This window comes from Armigeres subalbatus, chromosome 2, assembly GCF_024139115.2.
Source record: "Armigeres subalbatus isolate Guangzhou_Male chromosome 2, GZ_Asu_2, whole genome shotgun sequence".
NCBI lineage: Eukaryota > Metazoa > Arthropoda > Insecta > Diptera > Culicidae > Armigeres > Armigeres subalbatus.
This window is the reverse complement of record NC_085140.1, coordinates 278451909-278467976: the sequence shown is the minus strand read 5'-3', so window position 1 is coordinate 278467976 and position 16068 is coordinate 278451909. Positions and strand designations below refer to the sequence as shown.

Genomic DNA, 16068 nt, shown 5'->3' with positions numbered 1-16068 from the left:
ATTGCATTTCTCTAGACAAGTGCAATGGTTTCTTCAATATGTCACCGAATGCAAGGTGGGCCTTAGTGAATGAAAAGAAGATCTGCCGAAAGTGTTTGACCAAGCACTACAGTACCTGTGAGAGGAAGGTTCCGTGCAAGCAGAATGGATGTATCATCGATTATTACATGATGATAGCAAACACAACAAGCCAACGTCCAGTAATCTGACCCAAGTCACCTCGGTTAATTCGCATCGCAGTCTGCCTGGAAAAGTATTGTTAAAGTGCGTTCGCGTTACTGTGCATGGAAAAGGAAAATCTATCACAACGTACGCTTTCCTTGACGCAGGATCAACCTCAACGCTGATGGAGCACAGTTTGTGGGAGGGATTGAATCTCAATGGTGAGAAATCACCATTGTGCATCTTATGGACTGGTGGACAAGGACGATATGAGGAAGATTCGGTCGTATTTTCGGCTGAAATCGTCAGTGCTCAGACACCAAGAAAAAGCTTCTACTTTTCAGAGATACACACAGTGCAAAGCCTGGATCTCCCTACGCAAACGTTGTCAGCGCCGAATCTGGCAAAGCACTTTAAGCACTTGGCTGATCTACCGATAGAGTCATACACTGCAGTGAAACCCCGAATTCTGTTGGGCATCGACTGCCCTCGATTAGAATACCCGCTCGACTGTAGAGAGGGTAGTGAAAATCAGCCAACAGCAGTGCTGACACGATTGGGCTGGGTGGTTTATGGTCCTTGCTCAATGCCAGGACAAGTCCCAGTGAAGACGAACGTCTCGTATGGCTATCATATCTGCCAATGCGAGGGGTTGCATTCGGCTGTCAAAGACTACTTTTCCATGGACAGCATCGGAGTACAGCTAGCTCGAAGACCGCTGATGTCAAAGGATGATGAAAGAGCAATGAAGCTGCTACAAGCAAACACTACATGCAAGGAGAAGAGGTACGAAACCTGTCTACTATGGCGGTACGAGGAAGTTCGGCTGCCGAAGAGCAAATCCATGGCTATGAAGAGGCACGTTTGTTTGAGTAAGCGCATGGGACGGGAACCTAAACTTGCCAAGGATCTTCAGGATAAAATCTTGGACTACCAAGCCAAAGGATACATCCGTAAACTATCAGCGCATGAGGAAGTAACGTACAACGGACGTTCGTGGTATCTGCCGATTTTCCCGGTTGTGAATCCCAACAAACCCGGTAAGCTACGTATCGTTTGGGATGCTGCCGCCAAAGTTGGAAACCTCGCGCTCAATTCGTTCCTGCTGAAAGGCCCTGACCAAGTCACACCGCTGCCACATGTTCTTCAACGATTCCGCGAGTTTCGAACAGCAGTGTCAGGGATATTCGTGAAATGTTTCACCAAGTTCGAATCAGCCTCGAAGAGTTCCGGGTCAGGCACCCTCGACTTACGTGATGGAGGTAATGACGTTCGGTGCAAGCTGATCACTTAGTAGCGCACAGTACGTTAAGAACATAAATGCAAACCGTTTCAAGAGCCAGTTCCCGGCAGCGGTAACGGCGATATGCGAGGATACGTATGTGGGTGATATGCTCACCAGCGTTGAATTCGAAGCAGAGGCTATAAAGCTGGCAAATGATGTTCGGTATATACATGCAGAAGGTGGGTTCGAGATCCGGGGATGGCTATCCAATTCCAGTGAGGTTGTGCACTCCATGGGTGAGAAGAAGACACCTGAAAAGGATCTTAACAAAGCTGGAGAAATAGCGACCGAAAAAGTACTGGGCATGTGGTGGAACACCATCAGCGATACATTCACGTTCAGAATTCCCATACGATGCAAGCAGGAGTTGCTATCCGGAGAGCAAGTTCCCACGAAACGGGAAGTTTTACGAATTCTAATGTCCGTCTACGATCCGCTAGGACTTCTTGCGAATGTACTGATGTACCTCAAAGTTCTTCTTCAGGAAATCTGGCGCTCTAACATTGGTTGGGACGAGCCTATAGCCGAAAACCACCTAGAGAAATGGAGAATATGGCTCAAAGTAATATACACGGTGGAGATAGTTTCGGTCCCTCGATGCTACCGAGCAGTGACCACGACTTCAACCACATCCAATGAAATCCAGCTACACGTCTTTGTCGATGCGAGTGAGAATGGATACGCAGCAGTCGCCTATCTACGATTCGAAGAGCACAACGTGGTGCCTTTGTCACCGCCAAAACCCGTGTCGCTCCGTTGAAGTATATCTCGATTCCGCGTATGGAGCTTCAAGCGGCAGTGATTGGGACGCGCCTGGCGAAAGATATAGGAGAAACGCATAGAATCGCGATTAGCAAACGGTACTTCTGGACCGATTCTAGTGATGTCCTGTGCTGGCTACGCTCGGATCACAGACGGTACAGTAAGTTTGTCGGTGCCAGAGTCGGTGAAATTGTAGAAAACACTGAGCAGTCCGAGTGGTTTTGGATCCCGACAAAGGAAAATGTAGCCGATGAAGGTACAAAGTGGCAGAAGATTCCCGACCTCTCTTCATCGAGTCGGTGGTTCAGGGGGCCTGATTTCCTGTGGCGACATGACTGTGAATGGCCAATTCAGCCAATAATCACCGAGTCAACTACGACAGAAATGAATGTTTCGATCAACGTTCACGTGGTTCACGAACCCATCCTAAACTTCATGAAATATTCCAACTGGTGGAAGTTAGTTAGGGTCACTGGATATGTGCTTCGATTTACCGGAAACATCCGAGCCAGACTTCAAAAACGTCCGCCATCTACCGGCCTACTTAATCAAGCGGAGCTGGCTGAGGCAGAGCATTACATATATCGGCAAGTTCAGATAGAAGCCTTCTATGAGGAGATTACGCTTCTTAGACGTTCCAAAGCCGACAACATGAGGCTCTTAAATCCAATTCCAAAGAGCAGTCCGTTATACAAGCTTTCACCTTTTTTGGATGATCACAACGTTCTGCGCACAAGCGGGAGAACTGGCAGATGTCAATTCGTCGATGTAGATGCTGTGCATACCATTCTACTACCGAAGAAGCACCCGGTTACGACGCTAATTGTTTTATTTTCCCATGAGCGCTATCACCACCTTAACCATGAAACAGTTGTTAATGAACTGCGACAGAAATATTGGATTCCGCAGTTACGAAGTATATGCTACAAAGTTCGTCAACAATGTCAATATTGTAAGAACAACAGAGCTCAACCCCGCCCGCCTGTTATGGCCGACCTCCCAACAGCCCGTCTGGCAGCATACTCGCCACCGTTTTCATACGCTGGGATTGATTTTTTCGGACCAATGCAAGTCATTGTAGGAAGGCGGACCGAGAAGAGATGGGGTGTGCTAATCACATGCCTAGTGGTACGAGCCATCCACATCGAGATAGCTCATTCGTTGAACACCAGTTCCTGTATCATGGCTTTGCGAAACTTTATAGCAAGACGTGGAACTCCCCTAGAACTGTACAGTGACAGGGGAACAAATTTTGTCGGGGCCAACCGTGAACTGAACGAAGCACTTCGATCCATCGACAGAAATAAGCTTATGCAAGAGTTCACTACACCAAACACTAAATGGATTTTTCTGCCCCCGAGTAGTCCGCATATGGGTGGAAGCTGGGAAAGGTTGGTCCGAACCGTAAAACAGATTTTAGGAAACATGCGCCTTCCGAGAATACCAACCGATGAAGTTCTTCGCAACAGTTTGACAGAGGTGGAGAGCATAATCAACTCGCGCCTCCTCACCTACGTCCCTATCGAAATTGATCAGAGTGCTGCACCCAACACCCAATCACTTTCTGCTTGGGTCATCCGGTGGAACGAAACCCTTAGTGCCCTACGACGATGGACCCGCTACGCTAAGTAATAACTGGAAAACGTCGCAGATTTACGCTAACATGTTTTGGAAACGGTGGCTACGAGAATATCTGCCGTCGATCAGCCGTCGCACCAAGTGGCATTATCCAACGAAACCAATCCAGGTTGGAGATATCGTGGTAATAGTTGATCCAGATCTTCCACGGAACTCGTGGCCGAAAGGTCGTGTGATAGGCATCAATCAGAAGCATGGTCAAGTGCGCAGCGCAACAGTGCGGACGCCGTTCAATATCTATGAACGTCCAGCAGTGAAGCTCGCTGTTTTGGACGTTGGCGCAACCGAAAGTACTCAGAAAATTGAACCTTGCGTACTGGGGGGGACTGTTCCATCAACTGTGAACGCATCCTCGTCCCAACGAGCTCAATGGAACTCACCATCACTACAGCAGCGAGATGAAGATAGTGTAGTAGAGAAACGTCAGACACGTTCGATGAGTAAGAGATAGATGGGTAGTTAGAATAATAATAAAACCATAACAGAGTCGTTGAAAGTGATTGGATTAGATTGGATAAACTTATTATTTTTTCACATATTGGTCTGCTATTTTTCTTGGCACTAGATTAGTTTACGTGCAATTTGCTTAGCTTAAACGAATAGGAAGTGGATTATTGAGAAAATAACATATATAGCAGGTAAACAAATGAAATAAAAACCTACGATAAACCTAATGTGTAAGAAACACAAACTTATCCTAAACTTATCATAGATAGGAGGATCACAGTTCAGTCCAAGACAAAAGCTCAAACATAGTTTGGAATCTTGAGCATATAGCAAGGTAACTATTAAGTTGATTAAGTTGATTGGAACGTTTATAGCATAATCAATAATACATAACAAACAGGTATTGAAAGACTACCGTACGAGACCGCTTTCCGGACGTAACGGACTAGACGAAGACACTAAACGTGAGTAACTATACGCTTCAACCAACAGACATTGTACTGCGAATTGCTCATTTTTATGTATTTAAACTATTAATAGGGAAAATTTAACAATACAAACCGTGAAATACTTACTTCGGCGAGTTTTGTTTAAATTATCGGAAATCTATTACGTCTTGTTGCCACCTTTGGGAACACCTACTAAAACAGAGGAGGTACTGCTAATACGTCAACGAAAAATTATTTTATGTTTTGATTCCAAACTCCGAGTCTACGTCAAGTTTAGTAATATAATTTCTCAGAAAATGAAAAACATAGAATAAGATTATGTTTATTTAAATATTCTTCCGGAAATCATTTTTTGTGAACTTTTTTAAAACATTTACATATAATACAGCGAAATTTTCTAATCTAAAATGGATACTGCTGATTGGGCATTTTTTATACGAATAAATGAAGTTATTATTCTAATCACATTTTTATTTTCATCAGTGTAGTTGATTTTTTTGCTGGGGAATCAGAACTGTTATAGTATAACCATGTTTTAATGTAGAGTAGAGTGGGGCAAGAGTGCGCGTGGGGTAAGAGTACGTTTTCGATTTTTTGAAGTTATAAAAAAAAGATAAACTAGCAGCACTGCATCAGTTTGATAGGTATTCTGACCAACTATTGTCATGTATAATTGTTAACATAGTTAATTTTCTGGCCATTTTGCTAAGAAAAATTGTGTTTTCGCAACTAGTATTCCAATACCATCTATACGTTCAATCAGGTGAACATTGTACCATTTCGATAACCTATTGTGTAAAGTACTTTGTGGTGCAGAACATTAATTCGGTTGGTTTTCCAAGAAGAAAAAACCATTAACTGAATAAATTTTGGAGCTGTGGGGTAAAAGTACGCAGTAACGGGTGGGGCAAGAGTACGCATGTGAACCTTTAAGTTCTGTTGTCAAACCCGTATCTCCGGCCGAAATAAGACTAGTTCCACAGCGTAGAGGTCCACAACGAAGAAAAAAGGGACAGAAATCGAAAATTATCAAAAATTCTCCCTTTAAAGATAAGTGATTTGGTGTTAGAAAGGACTTAGCGAACAAAGCACTGAAACGAAATAATAAAATTGTATTTGGTATTGTTTTGTATTTGGTTAAAACATAGCCGGAAAATACAATTTCATCTAAATGATAATCATTTAATCAAAAGAAACATCCATAAATTACGCAACGCTGAGCTGCGAGGGTTGCGAGATGTATAACGATTCATAGAATTTTTAGAGGATTCATACAAAAAGTGTAAGACAGCGGGGAGGGGTGATGAAATGGTCAAATTTTCCGTAACGTAATTAGTAGATCTGTTCACCATTTTCAAAAGTATTTCAGATTTAAAGTGCCACCCCTCTATTTCAATGAGTATCTTAAATGGAGTCTCCTGACCAATTTTCAGCCAAATCCATGGAGATTAAGAGGTGCATCAAACGAGATTTGTGATTTTTTAGACTTTTTCATAGAAATGTCGTCTGAATGCATCAATTTAACTCCACATATTAGAAGCATTAGTCGTGAATAGCTTATTTAGACTATTATCTACCACTTTGTCATTGTTACTAGGATGTTTAGAGGGCTTATTCTATGACTTTCTAGTAGATTTCGCTGAAAAAATGCCTAAAACCAGAAAAATTATTTTAGGTGCTTCTGGAGGTAGAATAAATATTTAATATGTGCCCAATTCAATTATTCCGTTTATTTCCTTCGAGTGTTGCGGAAGTTTCGTCCATACATCACTTTATTCTGAAAAATAATCTTCGGGATGTAATAATGCAGTTTTCATGAAATACTCAACATTTGAATAGGGTAGTCAAGCAAGACCATTCCCCCCATGCTAAAACAAAGTTGACCATGATCTATGAGCAATGTCATTCAGTATGCTCGATCCACTGGTATGGATCTAGAGTGGGCTATGTGGTAGTGTCAGGGCCTGCAGATCAAGAGGTTCGAAGCGCCTAGCAGTTCAAGATATTTTATTTATCAAACCAGGTGGTTAATTTCATGTTGTCGATAACTTGATCTTTATTTAAAGAAAATTCAAGCTACGGAAACCTCGTATTTTTCTACCTCTGTAGTTTTTTTTTGCATGTAATAAAAAACAGTTTTTTCGTATGAAAGTTCATATTTCTAGGACCCCTCCCCGTTCAGAGTTACTTTATCTTTAAACATTCTATAATATACTTTCAATAAACATCAATTAAATGTTATTTACTCTTATTTTTGTTAATATATACTTAAAATACATGATTGGAAACATGCGTACTCTTACCCCACCCGATGCGCACTCTTACCCCACCGGTGCCCAAAACCACCCCCGTGGATACGCCACTGCGAAGGGCGATTGCGTCCGTAGCAACCAACACCACTGCATCCGACTATTGATTGATTGACAAAAAAATGCGCCCACTTCTTTCATGCATATTCGCAGACCCACTGGCAGTTCTACCGCTTGTGACTGCATGCTGTTGCTGTGTAGGTAAACACAACGAACGAACGAACGAAACGAAAAATGCGCGAGAAAAAAGCACGCCAATACGCGCTTCTGTCACAAATTGCAATGAATCGCACACGGCAGGCACTGCTTCTTTTATACACAAAGAAAATCTTGTGGTGGACCCGAAGGCCCGTGACATACCGCATTCTGATGTCCGTGTTAGGAATGCACGGGATTGGTTATATATGGAATTTTTGCTGGCTTTGACAAGAATTAAAATTTTCAATAGCTTATCGTTAATAATCCTAAGTTTCAATTAAATTGGCCAAATGCTGGAGAGTGTCCGAGTCGATTGATATACAAATCTTAAAAATTCATCGAAAGATAAAGGTGCTAGTAACGTTCGAAATCTTCCCTTTCAGCGTAACGTTCTCGATTTCCAAAAATCTAAATGACACCCAGTAAGACGTAAGTCCTACTCTAAATTAGAAATAATCATGCATCCGTTCATGCATCCCTATCACGGACATCAGATTGTAAGGTACGGGCTTTTTGACCCAATGCTTCGTTTTCCCTGTGTATAAAAATCCCGTGTTTTGCGTGCGCGCCTAATTTTCATTCAGGATTTTACGGAGAGCCAACCAGGGCGTCCAGAAGCGGTCACAGCGACAACGGCTGTCGTAGTCTAGGTGATACTGCAAAAAAAAAAAATCGCTGTGGTGGTGGCGGTGGTCGTGGCAGCAGCAGCGCATCAGTTACATCCGTGCTCCAATCAGCATCTTTGACGGATTTGGTAATCGACGGTGTCCGTGGCGCCGAATCATCGAATGATGTTAATGATGAGTTAGCTTATCGGCTGCTCTTACTTCCTAGTACCGATCTCTATTCGATCGGGTACCCGACACCAACATCAAGCTTCTGGCAACGGTCCCCGCTCCATGGATCGACTCCCATAACGTTGATTACGCTTATCCGTTCGTCGAGCTTCTGGCGGTACTCGGCCGATACTTCTTCCGCCGACATCTGCTGGATATTATAACGCATCGTTCGCTGTGATCTTTCCTTCGATACAGTTGACAACCGTGATCGAATTTTACTGACAACGAGGAAGTGATCAGAGTCAATGTTCGGACCTCTGTATGTCCGCATATCGCTAACATCCGAGAAATGGCGCCCATCCACCAGAACATGGTCTATCTGGTTGCAAGTTCCACCAGTTGGGTGTCTCCAGGTGTGCTTTCGGATGTTCTTTCGTGCAAAGTGGGTGCTACAGATGGCCATCCCTCTGGCAGCAGCGATATTTACTAGCCGTGGGCCGTTGTAATTAGTAGCGGAGTGAAGGCTCTCCCTACCGATTATGGTAGTCCTATGAAAAGTCCTCTCTACCGACCTGAGCGTCAGCGTAACAATTTTCACGTGTTTTATCAAGTTATTCATAAAACGTGTCCCTCTCGTCATCGGATTTATCGTTTTTCGGTGCGTAAAAGTTGATTAGGCTGTAATTGAAGAATTTGCCCCGTGTCCTCAACACACAGATTCGTTCGCTAATGGGTTTCCACCGCATCACTCGCTTCATCTGCTTGTCCATCACTACGAAACCAACTCCATGCTCTGCTTTCCGCCGCCGCTGTGATAGATGTTACATTTGAATGCACTGTTGGTAGTGGGGTCCACGGCTCGGAATTCACATTCTCCGGATCTAGGTCATCGGACTTCTTGAATAGCGGCCACGTTCGTTCCAACCTTCTGAAGTTCACGAGCCAGAAGGCTCACTCGCCCATGTTCATTTAGGGTCCTGACATTCCAAGTACCGAGTTTCCAATCATAATCCTTATTCCGTTGCCGGGTCGGTTGCCAAAAATATCGTTCTGTTTTTCTTCTATCTCCTTTTTTCGTGGTATTTGAGAGGCTTCAGTAAGCTACCTTACCGGGGTTGCGTTACCTACATCGCACTGGCGGGGCTGCCACCTTAGGTATAGCTGACGCGATACAGGATTTCGTTAATTAGCCACTGGGTACCAGGCAGAAGTTGTTTGAGCCGCACCTCCTGGTGAACAGACGCTCGAGGCGTACTTTCTCACTCTAGATGATGTCAGAAGCAAGATTTTTTTATGTATACAGGTTATCCGACTTGTCAATATCCCCAACTCAGCCATCTTGGATTTTTGTATGCAATTTATGCTCGTTTGTTTACGTTTTGCACTGAAAATGTATGTTTCCCCCCCGCGCTGGTTATTCCCATCTACTGACGAAGTCGGATAACCTGTACATAAAAAAAATCTTGGTCAGAAGGACAACAGTGCCACCATTATATTCGAAAGAAAGGGAAATGGAAATTTATGGAATCCACTGAAATTTTCTCGCAAGACCTTGAGATTGAAATTTGAAGGCGTCAGTATCGGTCTGAGCGGCGGCCATAGGCAAGTAAAATTTGCTAGCAAGATATTTACTTGCATCTGAAGAAAGTTCGTCTGACTTCTGATTAGTTATTGGATATACGTATTATTGAAAATAAATTGGACTATTGAAAACAATTTGTTGGTAACAGGATTCTCAACAAGAGAGAGTTGTTTCGTGACGAATTTGCTTCGAAGTACAAACCATAATCTCTTAGCGACGGTAGAGTCTGTAGCATTGACCAACCTAATATTTACATGAAGCTACAATTACCATTGCTCAAAAAGGTTTTCCGTGGTTATGTCGGGCGGTCGTGTCTTGTACACAACCCTTCTGATTTTTTATATACTTTTTTTTAAAGAAGCAGTGGTAAATATCTACAATCCTACAAATATGAGATATGATAAGATAAATTAAGATATTGATAAATTTGCATGATGGGCCAACGTTACATCCTAGCCTGACATTACCTCCCGTTACCCTTATGTTATTTCTTTCATTCCATCGCCTTACATTTTCAGAACATTGTCCGTTTCAAAATCGAGAAAGTTCATTTGGGAACATTTCTTACCACTACTACTGTGAGAGAATGCATAAATGTCGTCAGAGCAATGAACCAAAATGCCAGTAACTATTTTATTAAATGACAATTTCCACCCTAGGGCACAACATAAACGAACGAGGCGTCATACTGTTGAACAAAGTGTACGCTTACATATTTTCTTATAAAAAAGAGCTTGTTAGGTCATGTTGAAATAAATGTATGCTCAGATTTGAATCCAGTAGATGGGAGTTTTCATTTTGTTACGCTGTGTAATATATTTTAAAACAACTGTTCCAATTACCTCAGTAGAATATTTCATGAAACTTATTATGTATTTACTTTACTAACAACTCATTTTCCGCTCGAGTTTCCAGCCTGAGAAATTTCTCAACACCATCGTACAACTTTCCGACATCCATAAACTAAGTCGAATAACTTCCCTCGGTTTAGCAATCGATAAATTTGCATCGACGGTGAATCCTATAGAAAATTGATTTGCAACTCGTAAATAACCTGAGAACAGATGCACTAATTTATGCACATCGTCGCCGCACCGCACCAACATCGGCCGACGTAAAACAGAGTCCGAACCGTTTGTGGGTTCTATGGCAGTAAAACGTAAAACAGAAAAGGTGGTTTCCTATGCCATTTTACCCGCCCGGCAAATTGCGCACAAACTCTCGGCCTCTTTGGAGAACCGTTTTCTTCCGTGTAGATTTATGACCTCTGACTGGCGTCTCTGCTGATGTTCCGTACATCCAGGTGTATCATCTTGAGGCTTACCGTTGCTGCTATGAAGCAGTTCCAACAGGCGCACAAAACCAACAACGGGATAGTTTCAATGGAAGTAGATCGCACTGAAGAAGTGCTGGTCCAGTGCAGTGTGAGGCGTGCTGGGCTGTTCGGATCTATTTCGCAATTGCATCAGTCTCTGTCTGGGCCCTCGGAATGGTTCGCCATAAACTTCTGATCCCCCAGTCAAAAAGGAGCGAATTCGTTCTATTATGTGTTCGGTTAGCGTTAGATTATGAACGTAAACCGCCCCTGGGCGGGGCTGACTTCCTTGAGCCGAGCTGGCCCATCCGTGGAAGAGCTCATACATCACCATAGCCAGCGAACGGATTGCAAGTGCTTCTGTTTGCGGTTGAACGTTACTCTTCCAGCCGGGGTGTCGGTGCGTTTTCCTAGACTCACTGCACCAACTAGGCTGAAGATGATGGCAGATTGTAAAGAACACCGGAAACAGGATGATTTTATTGTTTACCTTTGTTGGCGTGCCTGTGGTTTGCAGCTTGTGCAGGATGTAAATATAAATGTTGTTGGGCGTTGCAGAATTATCCAACATCTATGATTACAATAGATGCTTCTAACCTTTCCCTCACACGAAAGTGTACTGAAAAGCTAAGTATGAAATTTGGACAATAGGCACTGAGGGCTGAATGCTATGCACTAATTGACTCAGGTCGTCAAGTTTCATTTATGTTGGGAGTGAAGAAATACAAATTTTACCCATCTGAAAATATTCTCATCTGAAGCGGACCAATAATCTGATTCGATGGTTTTCCAATTCTATTCCTTTTACAGCAGGACCAACTGCTCAACAATGCCTTCTAAATGTGAAATGGATGATGATTTTAGTCACTAAGTACATACAGTCATGGTGAACAAGTTTTGTTTTGAAAAGCTGTTTACCTCGGGGTAAATTTGTTTTTTTGTGTAATTCGTAATAGAAATTCACTATCCAGAAAATCACCTTTCGACGGTTAAAAACGACAAGAATAAATATTTGAAGAATAAAATAGTAAAAGTAACCGTAGGCTAAAATAAAAGTAAGTTCAACTATGTTACATTTATTTGTAGTGTTCAAAATACCTAATTTCATTTTTTTTCCTTTCTTTATTTGGTCGGCACTTTGTGCTTCTGAACCGCTACTGTGCCGTGTTGGTAAGACACGCACCCCAAAACACCATCGTTGGGTCTGCACCTCAGGCGACTGACAAGAACTTGGTGGAGGGGCTGGGAATCGAATCCATGACCGTCCGCTTATAAGACGAACGTGTAGCCAACTGCGCTACGGGACCCCCTAAAATAATTTCAACTTTTTCCATATGACTGGGCTTATGTTGGTATTAACAACAGTAGATTTTGTTTTATGCTCTACAGACTGATCTGAGATAGTTTCATCTTCTACCAGAGAGCTCCATTTGTGAGTTCTTTGGTGTGGACGGTCGTTATGAACACAAAAATACTGGGTAGTACAGTATAACTTTTTCTGTTCTCGTCAAATATGCGTTGGATTGAGGCAAATTATTATATCTTCGCATTTCTAGCACTAATTATAATAAATTTGTCAAACATTATGAAACCAAAACTAAAACATTGAATTGACAGAAACCTTTAACCGATTCAACACGGATTTTTTTTTCGTCGTATTTTAACATAAATTTTGGACATTCTGCTTCAATAACGTATGCAGATTTCAGATATTGGAGGTCTTCAAGACCAACAGTGTGATTCATTGATTTATGAGCTAGAGTGTTAGCTGGAGGAGCCCCATGGAACATCATTACACTAGTATATACAAAATACAATATTCCCAGAATATCTACGGTACTCCAAATCATTCTTGAATTCAGATCTTGGGGATCTACATGACAGAGTGATCAAAGGCAACTCAGCTTATGTGTTAGTTGTAAAAACCCTATATGAGACATCATTACACCAGTATATGCAAATTTAAACATTTCCAGAATATCAACGGTACTTCAAACGATTTTTGAGTTCAGATATTGGAGGTCTACGAGTGATTCATAGGATCCTGAGCGTGTGTGTTAGTTGTAGAAACGACATGGGACATCATTACACCAGTATATACAAATAATAAATTCCCTGAACAATTATTGAGCTCCAGAGTTCTATAACAGAGTGACGCATAGGTTCCCAAACTTGCTTGTTAGTTGGAATTGCTCCAATGAACATCATTACGTACACAATACGTACGAACAAAAAAAACGTGTCATTATGATCACAAACATCGCATCCACATTTTTTCGTCCCTTAATCGTCAATAGTGTTATAGAATAAAGCTGGGTCTACGGGTACCACGGCGTCTCTTGATGACCGGCTGTACATGTGAATTATTGTTACTTCATAATCGATCAGAATTAGAGTAAGTTGCACCCCGAGGGAGTTGCTACTCTCATACTTACTTGCTTCATACTCATACATATACATTAAACCTCTTCATGTTTTCAAAAAGTATCAAAAATTCAACCGGTCAGCCCAGAATCATAATTCTTATGCTAAAATAAGTCTCCTGTCAAATTTTCAGCTAATTCGGAAAAAAAATTTCAAGGTGGCTTAAGTCGATTTAGTGTTTTTGGACTATTTTCAATTTTGGAAAAAATCTAACAAGAGATATAAACGTCGAAAACTATCGCAACAACCTCTATACGGAAGCTTTTGGTGTGCTCTACAAGTCTTGTGAACATTGCAATTCGTTCCGTTCACGTTTTGTCCATCTAAAAGTGATTTTCAAGCTTTTATCTGCATAAAAATATTGTTTCCCCCAAAAGTCGTTGTTCTACAAAATTCTTGAATTTATGACAAATGATTGCTAATTTATTATATTATTATTCCTCTTTTTTCCCTGAAAATTTGAGTAATAGAATTGTCGATGTGCGATTTACCGTTAAATTCTTAAAAATCAGAAGCTGAACATTTGTCACAAATTTGCACGTTAGGATTTCTTCAAACAAGTTGTTCGAACAAAACATAAATCAAATCATATGATATTTGACGCTTACAACAAACGACTTCCAAATTTTGTTAATTTCACCATATGTCTGCATGCTTTTAACAGTGAGTGCATCGTAGTAACAAGTGAAATCGAAGCTTCTTTGTTTGAACAACTTGTTTGAAGAAACCTCAGCGTGCAAATTTATGACAAATGTTCAGCTTCTGATTTTTAAGAATTTAACGGTAGCTCGCACATTGGCAATTATATTCTTCAAATTTCCAGGGAAAAAAGAGGAATAATAATATAATAAATTAGCAATCATTTGTCATGAATTCAAGAATTTTGTTGAACTACTACTTTTGGGGGAAACAGTATTTTATGCACTTAGTAGCTTGAAAATCAATTTTTCATGGACAAAACGTGAACGGAACGAATCGCAATGTTCACAAGACTGGTAGAGCACACCAAAAGCTTCCGTATAGAAGTTGTTGCGATAGTTTTCGACGTTTATATATCTCGTTAGATTTTTTCCAAAATTGAAAATAGCCCAAAAACACTAAATCGACTTGAGCCACCTCGAAATTTTATCCGAATAAGCTGAAAATTTGACAGGAGACTTATTTTAGCATAAGAATTATGATTCTGGGCTGACCGGTTGAATTTTTGATACTTTTTGAAAACATGAAGAGGCCTAATATACATATTATATAATTTAATACGATATGTTTACAATTTCTATAAGTATTGAAACTACCAAGGGGTATCAAAAGATGACAGTCTAACCAATAAATGAGGATTGCGTACCTATAACTGAATAAAGTTCGTAACACATTCAATCGAAAATATAATTGGTTTTAGTATAGCACGGAAGTGGATGTTACATTTATTTATTTATTACAACATTTATATGTAAGAGTAAAATAATTTACGTATGAATAATATCACAAAATTTCATTTCAAACGCTTTTCACCATACTTATCCCAAAATGAATTAAATGTAATAGCTAAAACATGTTGCTAAAAAAATCTATCTCTCAGTTCTTTTGCAACGATTTGATGTGATTGTGCGAGATCATCAACGTCAACAACCAAGCGGAATCAATAGCTAAGTTTCTCAATAAAAATCTACTTCATCATAAACATATTTAGTAGACTGGTAACAGGTCATTGTTTTTTCGAGAAATGATCTCATTGTTGATGAAATTTGTAATTTGTGTAAGGTGGTATCCTTAGCCGTGCGGTAAGATGCGCGGCTACAAAGCAAGACCATGCTGAGGGTGGCTGTGTTCGATTCTCGGTGCCGGTCTAGACAATTTTCGGATTGGAAATTACCTTGACTTCAATGGACATAAAAGTATCATCGTGTTAGCCTCATGCTATACGAATACAGAAATGGTATCTTGGCTTAGAAACCTCGCAGTTAATAACTGTGCAGGTGCTTAATGAACACTATTCCAACTCATAACACTAGTGGGGACATCGAAGATCTTCATGTTGAACGATTTGAATATTAAGATCTGTACTCAAGGAGAGTTTGGAGTGTCGTAGATGTCGAACGAATTCTGTGGTGTGTCTGTCACCATGACACCATGTTACGAGGTACCGTGGGGCTATTCCAACTTATAAAACTAGTGGGGACATCGAATATCTTCATGTTGATCAATTTGAATATTAGGACCTGTACTCAAGAATAGTTTGGAGTGCCGTAGATGCCGAACGAATTCTGTGGTGTGTCTATAATAGTGTTACGAGGTATCCTGTAGCTTGGAATAGCTATTATATTTAGTGGGGACATCGAAGAAGGGGCCCTCCTTAGCCGTGCGGTAAGATGCGCGGCTACAAAGCAAGACCATGCTGAGGGTGGCTGGGTTCGATTCCCGGTGCCGGCCTAGACAGTTTTTGGATTGGAAATTGTCTCGACTTCCCTGGGCATAACAGTATCATCGTGTTAGCCTCATGATATACGAATGCAAAAATGATTCCATGGCTTAGAAACCTCGCAGTTTATAACTGTGGAAGTGATTAATGAACAGTAAGCTGCGAGGCGGCAATGTCCCAGTGGGGGATGTAATGCCAATGAAGAAGACATCGAAGATCTTCATATTGATCTATATGAATATTAAGATCTGATCTCAAGGAGAGTGTGGAGTGCCGTAGATGTCGATCGAATTCTTTAG

At 41.2% G+C, this 16068-nt stretch overlaps 1 long non-coding RNA gene across 1 annotated transcript; it reads left to right on the top strand.

Annotated features, from left to right (window-relative positions):
• Positions 1-4397: 4397 nt before the first annotated feature.
• LOC134218428 (uncharacterized) lies at positions 4398-4758 on the top strand. The gene is made up of 3 exons (XR_009981348.1): positions 4398-4485; positions 4560-4628; positions 4695-4758. It is a non-coding gene; the product is annotated as an uncharacterized LOC134218428 (long non-coding RNA).
• The last annotated feature ends 11310 nt before the right edge of the window (positions 4759-16068 follow it).